This window comes from Mastacembelus armatus, chromosome 12, assembly GCF_900324485.2.
Source record: "Mastacembelus armatus chromosome 12, fMasArm1.2, whole genome shotgun sequence".
Taxonomy (NCBI): domain Eukaryota; kingdom Metazoa; phylum Chordata; class Actinopteri; order Synbranchiformes; family Mastacembelidae; genus Mastacembelus; species Mastacembelus armatus.
Window position 1 is genome coordinate 1,298,740 of NC_046644.1, and position 10,646 is coordinate 1,309,385.

A 10,646-nucleotide genomic window follows, 5' to 3' on the forward strand; every position below is an offset into this window, starting at 1 on the left:
CTCTGACACCAGGTCTACACCTCTCTGTCCTGGCTACACTGGTCAGTGCTCAGTCAATTTCTCCCTTGTGCCCTGGCAATAATTGCCTAATTAGATTCTGGACTCAAAGATGAGACCTATTCATTTGAAAAAAAATCATTTTTTTTTAATCTTCCAGGTTTTCTTCCATTTTCTCTGGTCCACTGTGTGTGAATTTCCAGTTGGGCATGTCTGTGATTTCCCACTTGGCCCATAGATTTTGCATTTGGGAGAATGTCACAAAATCACTTCTCTGGGCTCTGAGAGAGTTTATATAATATAAAACCCCCATGGTTTAAAATGTAATAATGCAAAGATTGATAATTGTCCTTGTTTCCAGTTAGAGGTGATTATCTCAGTGTAACTCAGCTCTACCCAGAGTTAATATATAATTATCCTACAATACACTGTAAGAAAAGTGTGCAATCAGTGATCACTGGCCGGTGGTGTTTTCACCTGGAGGCCACGAGGAGCCAGACTTTCCAGTTTTTTCAGTTTGCAGTTGTCATTTTAATAAAAACAGATTGACAGTTTCGGGAAATCTTCCGTCGTCTTACTGGCAGTTATTGCTCATGGAGTATTTTACAATGAGTGAAACAGTAAAACAGCAATGTGCCAAGTTAATGTAAATGCAGTGTATTGGCGAGACTTTCATTGGCACAAAAAACAATGGGAATATGAAATACAAGTGGTTTAGCTTTCATTTAAAATTCTAATCCAAATAATTTAAACTTGCCATTTTGCAAGTTGCAAAATGAATTGGCATCTTAATAAAGAGGCCAAAAGCTTCCATATGGTATGGGGGGTGTTCTGTGATATTAACAACACAATCTGTAATATGATATAGTATGCACTGTAAACAGTATGACCAGTAGAATGAGCAGAACACTTGTATGTGGTAAGCAGGGCACTGTTTATATTTTATGTTCTAATTAAACATAGATGAAATATGTATTACAGTAGCAATCAAAGGATTGGACACACTTTCCTATTGAATTAAATGGGAAAGTTCAGAAGTTTGGGGCCAAAAGTATACAATCCTTTGGCTGCAAAAACATCTATTAAAGATTGAATATTTGCTTTAATTTGAACACTTTAATACACAACATCAACATTATTTTTCATTATATGTCAGTACAAGCTGGCATGAGCATTATTTTGGATAAATGTCTTGATTTTCTTGCGACCTGTTCAGCTGGGACTGGAAGCATCATCAAACAGTCAGATGGATGAATGTTGGAGGAAAAGGCCCTGCAGCTGCTCTGCTGCATGAAATTATAGAGAAAAACACGACGAGGAAATTTATGCGGCTGCTTCTTTGTGTTCACACTGTGAGAGAGCAAGCTGAGCGGAAACTGATCAGATCTGATCAGAGCCACTTTCGGGACGAAGCCAGCGGTGCAACGGCTGAATCTGTGCGTGTGTGTGCGCTTGGTGGTGGGGGGTGTTGCACATTCATAGGACCATAGACTAATTTCATCCAGAGCCATGGTTGAAATTTGTCTAAAAATAACGCTTGACGTATTATCTTCAAACTGTAGGTTGAAATCAGAATCAACAACAGCTTTCACATCTTTACAGAAGCTATCCTATGTTTAGAGGTTGGGTAAAAAAATTAACATGCTCATTTTAAATAACATCTGACAACATTTTACATGCAAATGTTTTTGTAAATGTATTTGTGCCTTTTACGTTTTTTCAACTTTACATGTACATTGTTGTTACTAAGGCCATTTTGACCCAGTATTTATTTTTATGGATTTCATTTTTAATCTATTTTCTGTTTTTTATATAGAATAAGATGTAAGAAAAATATATACAGTTTTCATGATCTGAGTTTCATCCTGAGTTCAAAGGTCATTACAGAGCCCCTTAGCCCACCAAGCTGCAATTAGTCAGTCAAGGTTGAAAATGATGTTTAGACCAAAAAAAGACTTCAGGCTAAAAGCCAAAAAACAAGCAGCTACTTATGATCATGACAGAGACGATGTAATAACAAGGTCAGATGAGACAAAAGACATGACATGTAAAACTTCCGAAAGAAACAGAAATTACACAAAACTGAGAACCAAACTGTCACCAGAAACCAGAGGTGGGATGACTGTCTGTAGAATCTGGACAATCATAGAGCAGCCAGTTGTGCAGTGTTTGTGTGTGTCTGTGTGCAGATTGTGCTCAGCAGTGGCAACACCTGATCTTCATTATGCTCAGTGGTGCAGATTCAGAGTTGGTGTTTTTTCCACAATGGTCACCAGATTATACTCTCACCTCTAATGGTAGTCCAGTCAGCTTCTCTGATGCACATTACCTTGCTATGTGACTACCTAATAATTTTGTGATCTCTCTGTGTTATAGAAGCCACTTCCCTGACCCTGCCAGTGCCGAATCTTTTATTTCCTGCAATTTGCCTGCTTGCCCACTGTCCACAGCCCTTGCTTGTGGCATTGCCTGCTCACTTTGCTTCCTGTTTGTTTCTGGCAACTAATGCAGACCCAGCAGATGTGGAAACTGTACACCCTGTGTCAGGCAGCCACTATGAGCACTCCCTAGCTGAGGGCCAACAGATCATAAACCAACAGCTCTCGCAACTTTGTGAAATTCTCCACGGTTTGACTATTCACTCTGTTTCTGCCCAGCAGGTACTGACTGTATCTTAGGTCTCATCTCTGCGGGAGCTAGGGATGGGAATTGAGACCCATTTGCAGTTTAAAACCAGTTCCAAATTTTCTAGTCCATTGGAATCATATGTCTCCTTGCTTATCAATTCCTTTTGTTGATGCCGACACTTGCACATGCATCATGAAACCTGAAACAAGGAGTTATGTTAAGTTGTTCCTGCAACAAAGAATGAATGTCACTGCTCCCGAATCGAACAGCACGTCTGTCACAGACCTTCGCCAGACTCACGTTTGTGTCTATATTGGATGGGTGTCCGCTCACGCACTGGAAGTGCATGTTTACAATAAGCAGACAGAGGATGAACCTATATGACACCTGGGACGAAGAAAACTATGGCCTAAAAATCCAACAGAAAAACAATTGTTAGGTTTTGGGGGTCACACCTCTTGCCGGTGGGGGTTTTACACCAGGTCAAGGGGTCACTTGAATGTTTACTTAACCCATTTCTGGTATGTGGTTCTGTCTGTTTTATTGGGGGAGTGTTTTATGGTTGTAGAGGGTTGTAAATAACTGCCAACAATTTGGTTAGTGCTGGTAGAGGCCTGGAGATAGAGGACACCTGAACAAACATGTAGGGTCTTCTCCTCAGATGAGTCCACCCCTTGTGACAAAATGTATATAAACCTGGTGTTGTAACACAGTCAGAGGATTTCTGCAAGGACATCCTCTCCGGGCCCGTGATTAAACCTGAGATGATTCATCACACTTGTGGTTGTGTCTGAGAATTAGCAACTCTCAAACTTAGAGAAATTTCCACGACATGCCACCAATATCCACTGAAACAGAGACGGAGAAAGACACACACACTACACAATAATACACTCCCACCACCCAACCCTAACAGTACCCCCCTACCCAAAGGTAATCACAGGCTACCTTACAGGCTTGTCAGGATGGCAAGCATAAAAGGCAGCAAATCAGGATGTGGGAGATCCATGACCACTCCTCCACGCCATACCCCTCCCAGTCAAAATACTGGAAGCCACAACACTCCCACTGGACATCCAAGATGCACTGGATTGTGTAGGCAGGGTAATTGTTGATCATCCGGCGAGGGGGTAAGTTCAGCAGGAAGGGTTCGAGGGCTAGAGGAGACAGGTGTGATTAAAGACATATGAAATGTAGGGTGACCAAGAAACGAAAGGTGTGGTTTTTGGAGCATTGGGGTTGAAGATCTAGTCAATCTTAAAGTGATCGATATAACTAGGTGCCAGTTTATGGCACTCCACCTGCAGATGATGAATAGTCATGTAAGTCCAACTATACCTTCTGGCGTGACTTGTAGTCCGGGGGAGGGGTACGGTGGCGGTCTGCGAGTCGTTGATGACGAACTGTCGTACATGAGAGGACCTCCTGCCAAACACAATGGGCATACTTGTCACAAATTGGCTAGTACTGATACAAGGATAGGGCTCAAGGTGCAGACAGAACACATGGTGACAAAACAGTTAAACAACAACCAGTTTAACCCTCTGGGGTCTGAGGGGGTTTTGGATAGGGTGACCAAGCGTCCTCTTTTGCCCAGACATGTCCACTTTTTACATCCTGTCTGGGGCGAGTTTTATAAATTCACGAAAATGTCCGGTTTTTCATCGGATCATTACGCGTGTATGTAGATTGACTGGCATTTTGCACACAATACTACTTTTTAATTACCGGGAGGCTGCCTTGTGGGCAGGTCTGCGCCGCCCGCGCAAACACACAGACGCAGACAGGGAGCAGTGCAGACAGCGATCAGAGTAGAGAGCGGAGCAGTATAGCAGGGAAAATGCCGAAGCGTAAGTGCAGCTTCACCAATGAACTGCAAAGAAAATTTCCCACATACCGTCCCGGTCGGGAAAAGTGGGAGGCGGAGTGCACCGTGTGCAAAGGGTTTTTTCACTAATGCAAAGCCAGTGGACCAAGGAGAGGAACCAGCTCTCCATAGAGTCACTTAAAGGGGATTCTACTAGTTCAGTACAACTTCAAAGACATGTCTTGCAAAGACTTTCATGCTTATTTGTTAAGCTATCGAAAACTGCAAGATCAGCTCTACAGCAAAATATGGATGGGCTGACAAGGAGGATGAAGAAGAGAAGCAGGATGAAGAAGAAAACTAAAGATGAAAAGTCTAGATTCTTTTTGTATAAGTTTTTTTGTCTTTGTGAGACTTTTCTGTTATTTATTTTATTACATTTAAGAGATATATTGTTGAAGCTGGAACAGAATAGTTCATATTTAGAACAATATTTAATTATTTATTTGAAGAGTCTAAGAGACCTATTATTTTGTTATAAGTTTTTACAGATTTCATTTTATTTTATTACAGAGGTTAATTCTGCACCATTGAAGTATAATAAATAATGTTCATCAACCACCAAGAAGCTTGTCTGAATTCGTCTGGAGGCCGTGCCGATCGTCCTCTTTTTTGGAAATCAAAATATGGTTGCCCTAGTTTTGGAGACCTGGACAAATTTTGACATTTGTGCTTTTTTCAGTGTCTTTTAAACATATTAATGTCTAAAGTCTAACACTGTAATCAGCGCAAAATGGGCTAAAATAATATGTGAGCAGCAAGTTTATACATGATTGTGTTTTTGAGAAAAAAATGTTTATGCATGGTTAGTGAAAAACTACAATTTTTTAGTCACTGAAATAAGACCATAAAACACAAACAGAACATTGGTTCACAAGACTTTGGAGACCTGAATGTTGTAGGCTAAAGTGTTCACTTCACAGTGTTGTGAAAGTCATCTTGTTCACACATTCACAGTAAACAATACACTGATTAAAATTTTCTAAGACACTTTTTGTCCAGAAAGGCCATATGCAAGAGGGTGTGTCTCAGGATGAATAGTCATGTGATTTACATGACATGACATGATTTAAGACAAAAGACACACTGAACGACCAGACAAAGACGCGCATAATGAGCCTTTCAGTCAATGTATTTGGGAGGGGATTAGTGCAGCACAATACAAAACAATGAGGAGTCAAACGATCCTCATTTAAGTTAAAATCAGTGTTTTTACTCTGAGGACAAGCTAAACTATTTGTCTCTGTGTGGAATACAAGAAGCGCTTCTTCACGTCCGTGACGCGCCATCATCCAAATGCGCAGAAAAAGTGAGTAAATTCTATGATGAAGTTTGACGTTTTATGTCATTTCTCAGGGGTGTGCACATATTTACCTGGTTCACCTGAGATTATTTACATGTGAACAGTGGACAGAGTACAAGGCGGGATCGCATTACCTGTAATGAGGTGAGACAGGAAAAAACGGACTTCTCCTTACGTTCATACGGATTAAATAAAAAGTGATGATTTGTTTTCGACTTGGATTGTTTCATTTAAAAGAAAACATTTCAAGCTTTCTAACCATATAATTCCTATTTTTATGAGGCAAGTATTCGCTGAGATTCTGGTTGTTTTATTTACGCGTCTGTGAAGAGAAATGACAGAGACAGAAAAGGCAGAGAGCGCACTCTGTCGGCTTTCTTTATTTAAAAAAACCACAACATTTTGTTGTTATTATGATGGTATACAACTAAAAGTAGACCCTTTACAGATTTGAATGATATATTTCTTTTATCTGCAGGATCAGAATTGATGGAGTAATATAAGAATTGAAGTTTGTTTCGGCGTTATCAGGAAAAGATGCGTCAAAACGCGCCGGCGCGTGCGTCGACCCCAAAGGGTTAATAGGGTTAATAGGACAGGTGTTCAGGAACAAAGGATAAACAAGGAGATAATACAAAACAGAACATACCCTGGGAGCAGAATGCAAAATTAAACTAGAATAACAGCAACTCACGTAATCCAATGGAGAACACAAAAACATAACCAAGACCAGGCAAACACACTGCTGGGCAAAGAAGCATAACATCACCAATGTCATAACTCAATAACTGCAGAAATGACACAAGGGGTTACTAAAGAGAATGATCTAGCAGTGAACGAAAGAACAGGGCTGGTATATATACACACACAATAGACAATTGAACACACGTGGAAACAATCAGAGACAAATGAGAAAAGTAAAGCAGGGAGACATTACCTAAGTAATCACAGGAAAAGCAAACAAAATAAGAGTCCCAAACAGAAAGTCCAGAGCAGACCCTGACAGTACTCCCCTTCAAGGGCTGGATTTCAGATGACATTTAACAACAGCCCCATCGGTGCACCAGGAACTGGAATGATCCAAGAGGATGGTTCCGAATGCGAATAAGAGTCTGAGGATGTTCAGGCAGACGGCCCCTTTAATGAGGCAACTGAGGCCATTCAAGATGGCAGCCACATTCGCAGATAGGAACCCAGGGACGTACAGGAGAATGGCCCCTCTGATGAACCAGAACCTGAGGAAGTTCAGAAGGACGACCCCTACGTCAAGCAGGGAAGTGAGTGTTACGCCCCAGCCTAGGGGTTGTTGTTTTCCTCCAAACCTCTTCCACTCTCAACAAACACGAACTAGACGAACTACAATTAACAAGAATATTTATTCTGTCAAAATACAGAATACAATACAGAATGTACAAAACAAACAAAACACTAATTTAGCCCTACTCAAACAAAAACGCTCCGTGAGCCCTATGATACTATACGAATAATGGAAAACAAACACAAATGCTAAATATAGCCCTACGATCTCAAACAAACAAAAGATCAAATAACAAAAACGCTAAACAGCCCTATAATAGCTAATCAAAAGAAATAACACAAAATCACAGGTCGCTAGCCTGGAAACTCCTAAAACAAACTGGAGAAAACAAAACACAAACGTAACCTAAGTGTCTAAGTATTTCTAATCTAAATAACGAAAATCCTATCAATACTAAACTTACAAAATCGAAACAAAAATCTAATCACTAAATAATTGCGAAAACGAAGTCTTTATCAAAATGCTTTGGAAGTGGCAAAGGTGGGAGAATAGCTCTCCTGAACAGCAGTCCGTGGGCTTCTTATAGTCCTTCCGGGAAGTGTTGGACCAATCCCGGAAGTCCAATCCACGGTCCTCGAGTCCACGCCCACTCCAGCATCCGACACACACACACATACACACACACGAAATAGGGAAGTGAGAGCCAACAACACACCAACCACACACATAATGACCCCTAGGGTCATAACAGTGAGACCATGCAGGATGGCGGCCTTTCTGGTGATCAGGAATCTGGGGATGATCTGGAGGACAACCCCTCCAATGAGCAGGGAAATGAGGCCATTTGGGATGGCAACCTTACTGGCAATCACGAATCTGTGGATGTACCGGAGGACAGCACCTTAGGCAACTTGATCTTAAGATGATCAGGAGGGCAGCCATTTTGGTGACCAGGAATCTGGGGCTGTTCTGGAGGATGGCCCCTCAGGTGACCAGGATGCCAAGACCGTTTTGGAGGGTGGTATGTATATGTATATGGTCCTGGCAGAGGTGGCCACACCATGGGCATGAACAGGAACGGGAGTAGTCTTTACCAGGGCAGTAGAATCACTGATCTGTCAGGGATCCAGAGGTGGAGCCTTCACAGGGACGTTTTTGTTGATGTACTGAGGTCCAGGAGCTTGGAACTTGAGTGTAGCTGACAGGGATGGACACTCTGGCAGGTGTTCTGGAGACTCAGGCAGGGGCCCTGGAAACTCAAGCAGATGTTCTCAAGACTCAGGCCGGGAAGCTGGAGACAGTGACTTGACCAGCTGAACAAGGAACAGCAACTGGACCGACTGAACAAGGGACAGCAACTGGAAAGCAGGCTGCAGTGACTAGAAGGCAGGATACAGTGTGCCTAAGGATGATTGTGGCATTGCTAAAGTCAGCAGGTGGTAGTAGTTAGAGGCTTCAATTCAATTCAATTCAATTCAATTCAATTCAATTCAATTTTATTTGTATAGCGCCAAATCACAATATAAATCATCTCAAGGCACTTTACAAAAACTAAAACTAAAAACCCAACAAATCCCTTATGAGCAAGCACTTGGCGACAGTGGAGAGGAAAAAACTCCCTTTAACGGAAGAAAAAACCTCCAGCAGAACCGGGCTCAGTTTGGGCAGCCATCTGCCTCGACCGGTTGGGGTGAGTGGATAGAGCACAGAGAAAAGAACAGCAACAATAAACAACAAATAGACACTGCAGGTTGGTGGGACCAGTAACTGCACATCAGCGATATACAGCTCCAGGACCAGGGACACCTGCAGAAGATACAGAGAGAGAGAACAGAGAGAGAGGGAGGGAGAGAGCACAAGAGGTTAGTGACATTCAGTGGTGGAATATACATGTGAGGTGGGAGGAGAGAAAGAGAGGGGAGGGGAAGGGAAGGGGGGGAGTTAGGGTAGGGGAGCTCAGTGCACCGATGGTCCTCGGGCAGTCTAGACCTATAGCAGCATAACTAAGGGATGGTTCAGGGTTGCTTGAAGCCAGCCCTAACTATACACTTAGTACAGAGAGTGTGTGCCTCCTGAACCCAGGCTGGGAGCTGGTTCCACAGGAGAGGAGCTTGATAACTAAAGGCTCTGCCTCCCATTCTGCTTTTGGAAACTCTCGGAACCACAAGTAGACCTGCACTCTGAGAGCGAAGTGGTCTATTGGGATAATATGGTACTATGAGGTCTTTAAGGTATGAAGGAGCTTGGTTATGAAGGGATTTGTATGTGAGAAGAAGGATTTTAAATTCTAAATTTTAAATTTTTAAATTCAGGGAGCCATTGAAGAGAAGCTAATATAGGAGAAATATGATCTCTCTTGCTAGTTCCTGTCAGGACTCTGGCTGCGGCATTCTGGATTAATTAGAGGCTTTTTATGGAGATATTGGGACATCCAGATAGTAATGAGTTACAGTAATCTAGCCTTGAGGTAACAAATGCATGGACTAGTTTTTCTGCATCATTTTGAGACAGGATGTTCCTAATTTTGGCAATGTTGCGCAGGTGAAAGAATGCAGTTCTAGAGATTTGTTTTATGTGTGAATTAAAGGACATGTCCTGGTCAAAAATAACTCCAAGGTTTTTCACAGTAGTGCTGGAGGCCAGGGCTATGCCATCTAAAGTAGCTATAATTTTAGAAAAGTTATTTCTGAGATTTTTTGGCCCAAATACAATAACTTCTGTTTTCTCTGAATTTAAAAGTAAAAAGTTACTGGTCATCCAGGCCTTTATGTGTCAGTTAGACATGCTTGAAGTCTGGTTAACTGGTTTGTGTTATCAGGTTTAATAGATAGATACAACTGAGTGTCATCTGCATAGCTGTGGTAATTAATAGAGTGCTTCCTAATGACATAGCCTGTCCCCACATGGCAAGGAGATTGGATAGTTGTTGTGTCTTTATAAAACTGAAGAAATCTGAGAATAATTCTGTTGGTGGCTACGACTGCCAGTGAAAACTGGTAGTGGACTGGGGTTCTCTGGAACAGGAGAAAAACAGGAGAGTCCACATGTAACTCTCCATGGTAAAACAGGCAGGAGCTAACCGCGAACGTGAATGTGACATGGAGTGTCACGTTGAGCGGGAAAAACATAGGGAGCTAAATCTGTCTGCTGAGCCATTTTTTGGCTGGATCTTTCTTTCACTATTTGGCTAGTACCAATATAAGTACAGGGCTCAAAGTGCAGACAAAACACACAGAGACAGAACAGTTAAACAACAATCAGTTTAACTGGACAGCTAAGGGTGTTCAGGAACAAAGGAGAAACAAGCTGTTTCATGGGTTGGGAAGAGAGGAGGCTGAACACCGTTAGATAAGATGTTAGGTAAATTCTTTTAACAAATAGACTCAGAGAACAAACTTCTGTTGGTTATTATAAGCATTCTGTTGGTTATTGCAAGGAGTAACGGTTATACACCACCTTGGGTCCAGCATGATAGTCACTGGCTGGTAACAGCCAAACATCTTTTTAATGGTAAGATACAGAATGAGATCATGTGAAATAAAAAACAAGAGGCACTCCCAGCTGCAAAATATATAGGTCATGAGAAAAGAAAA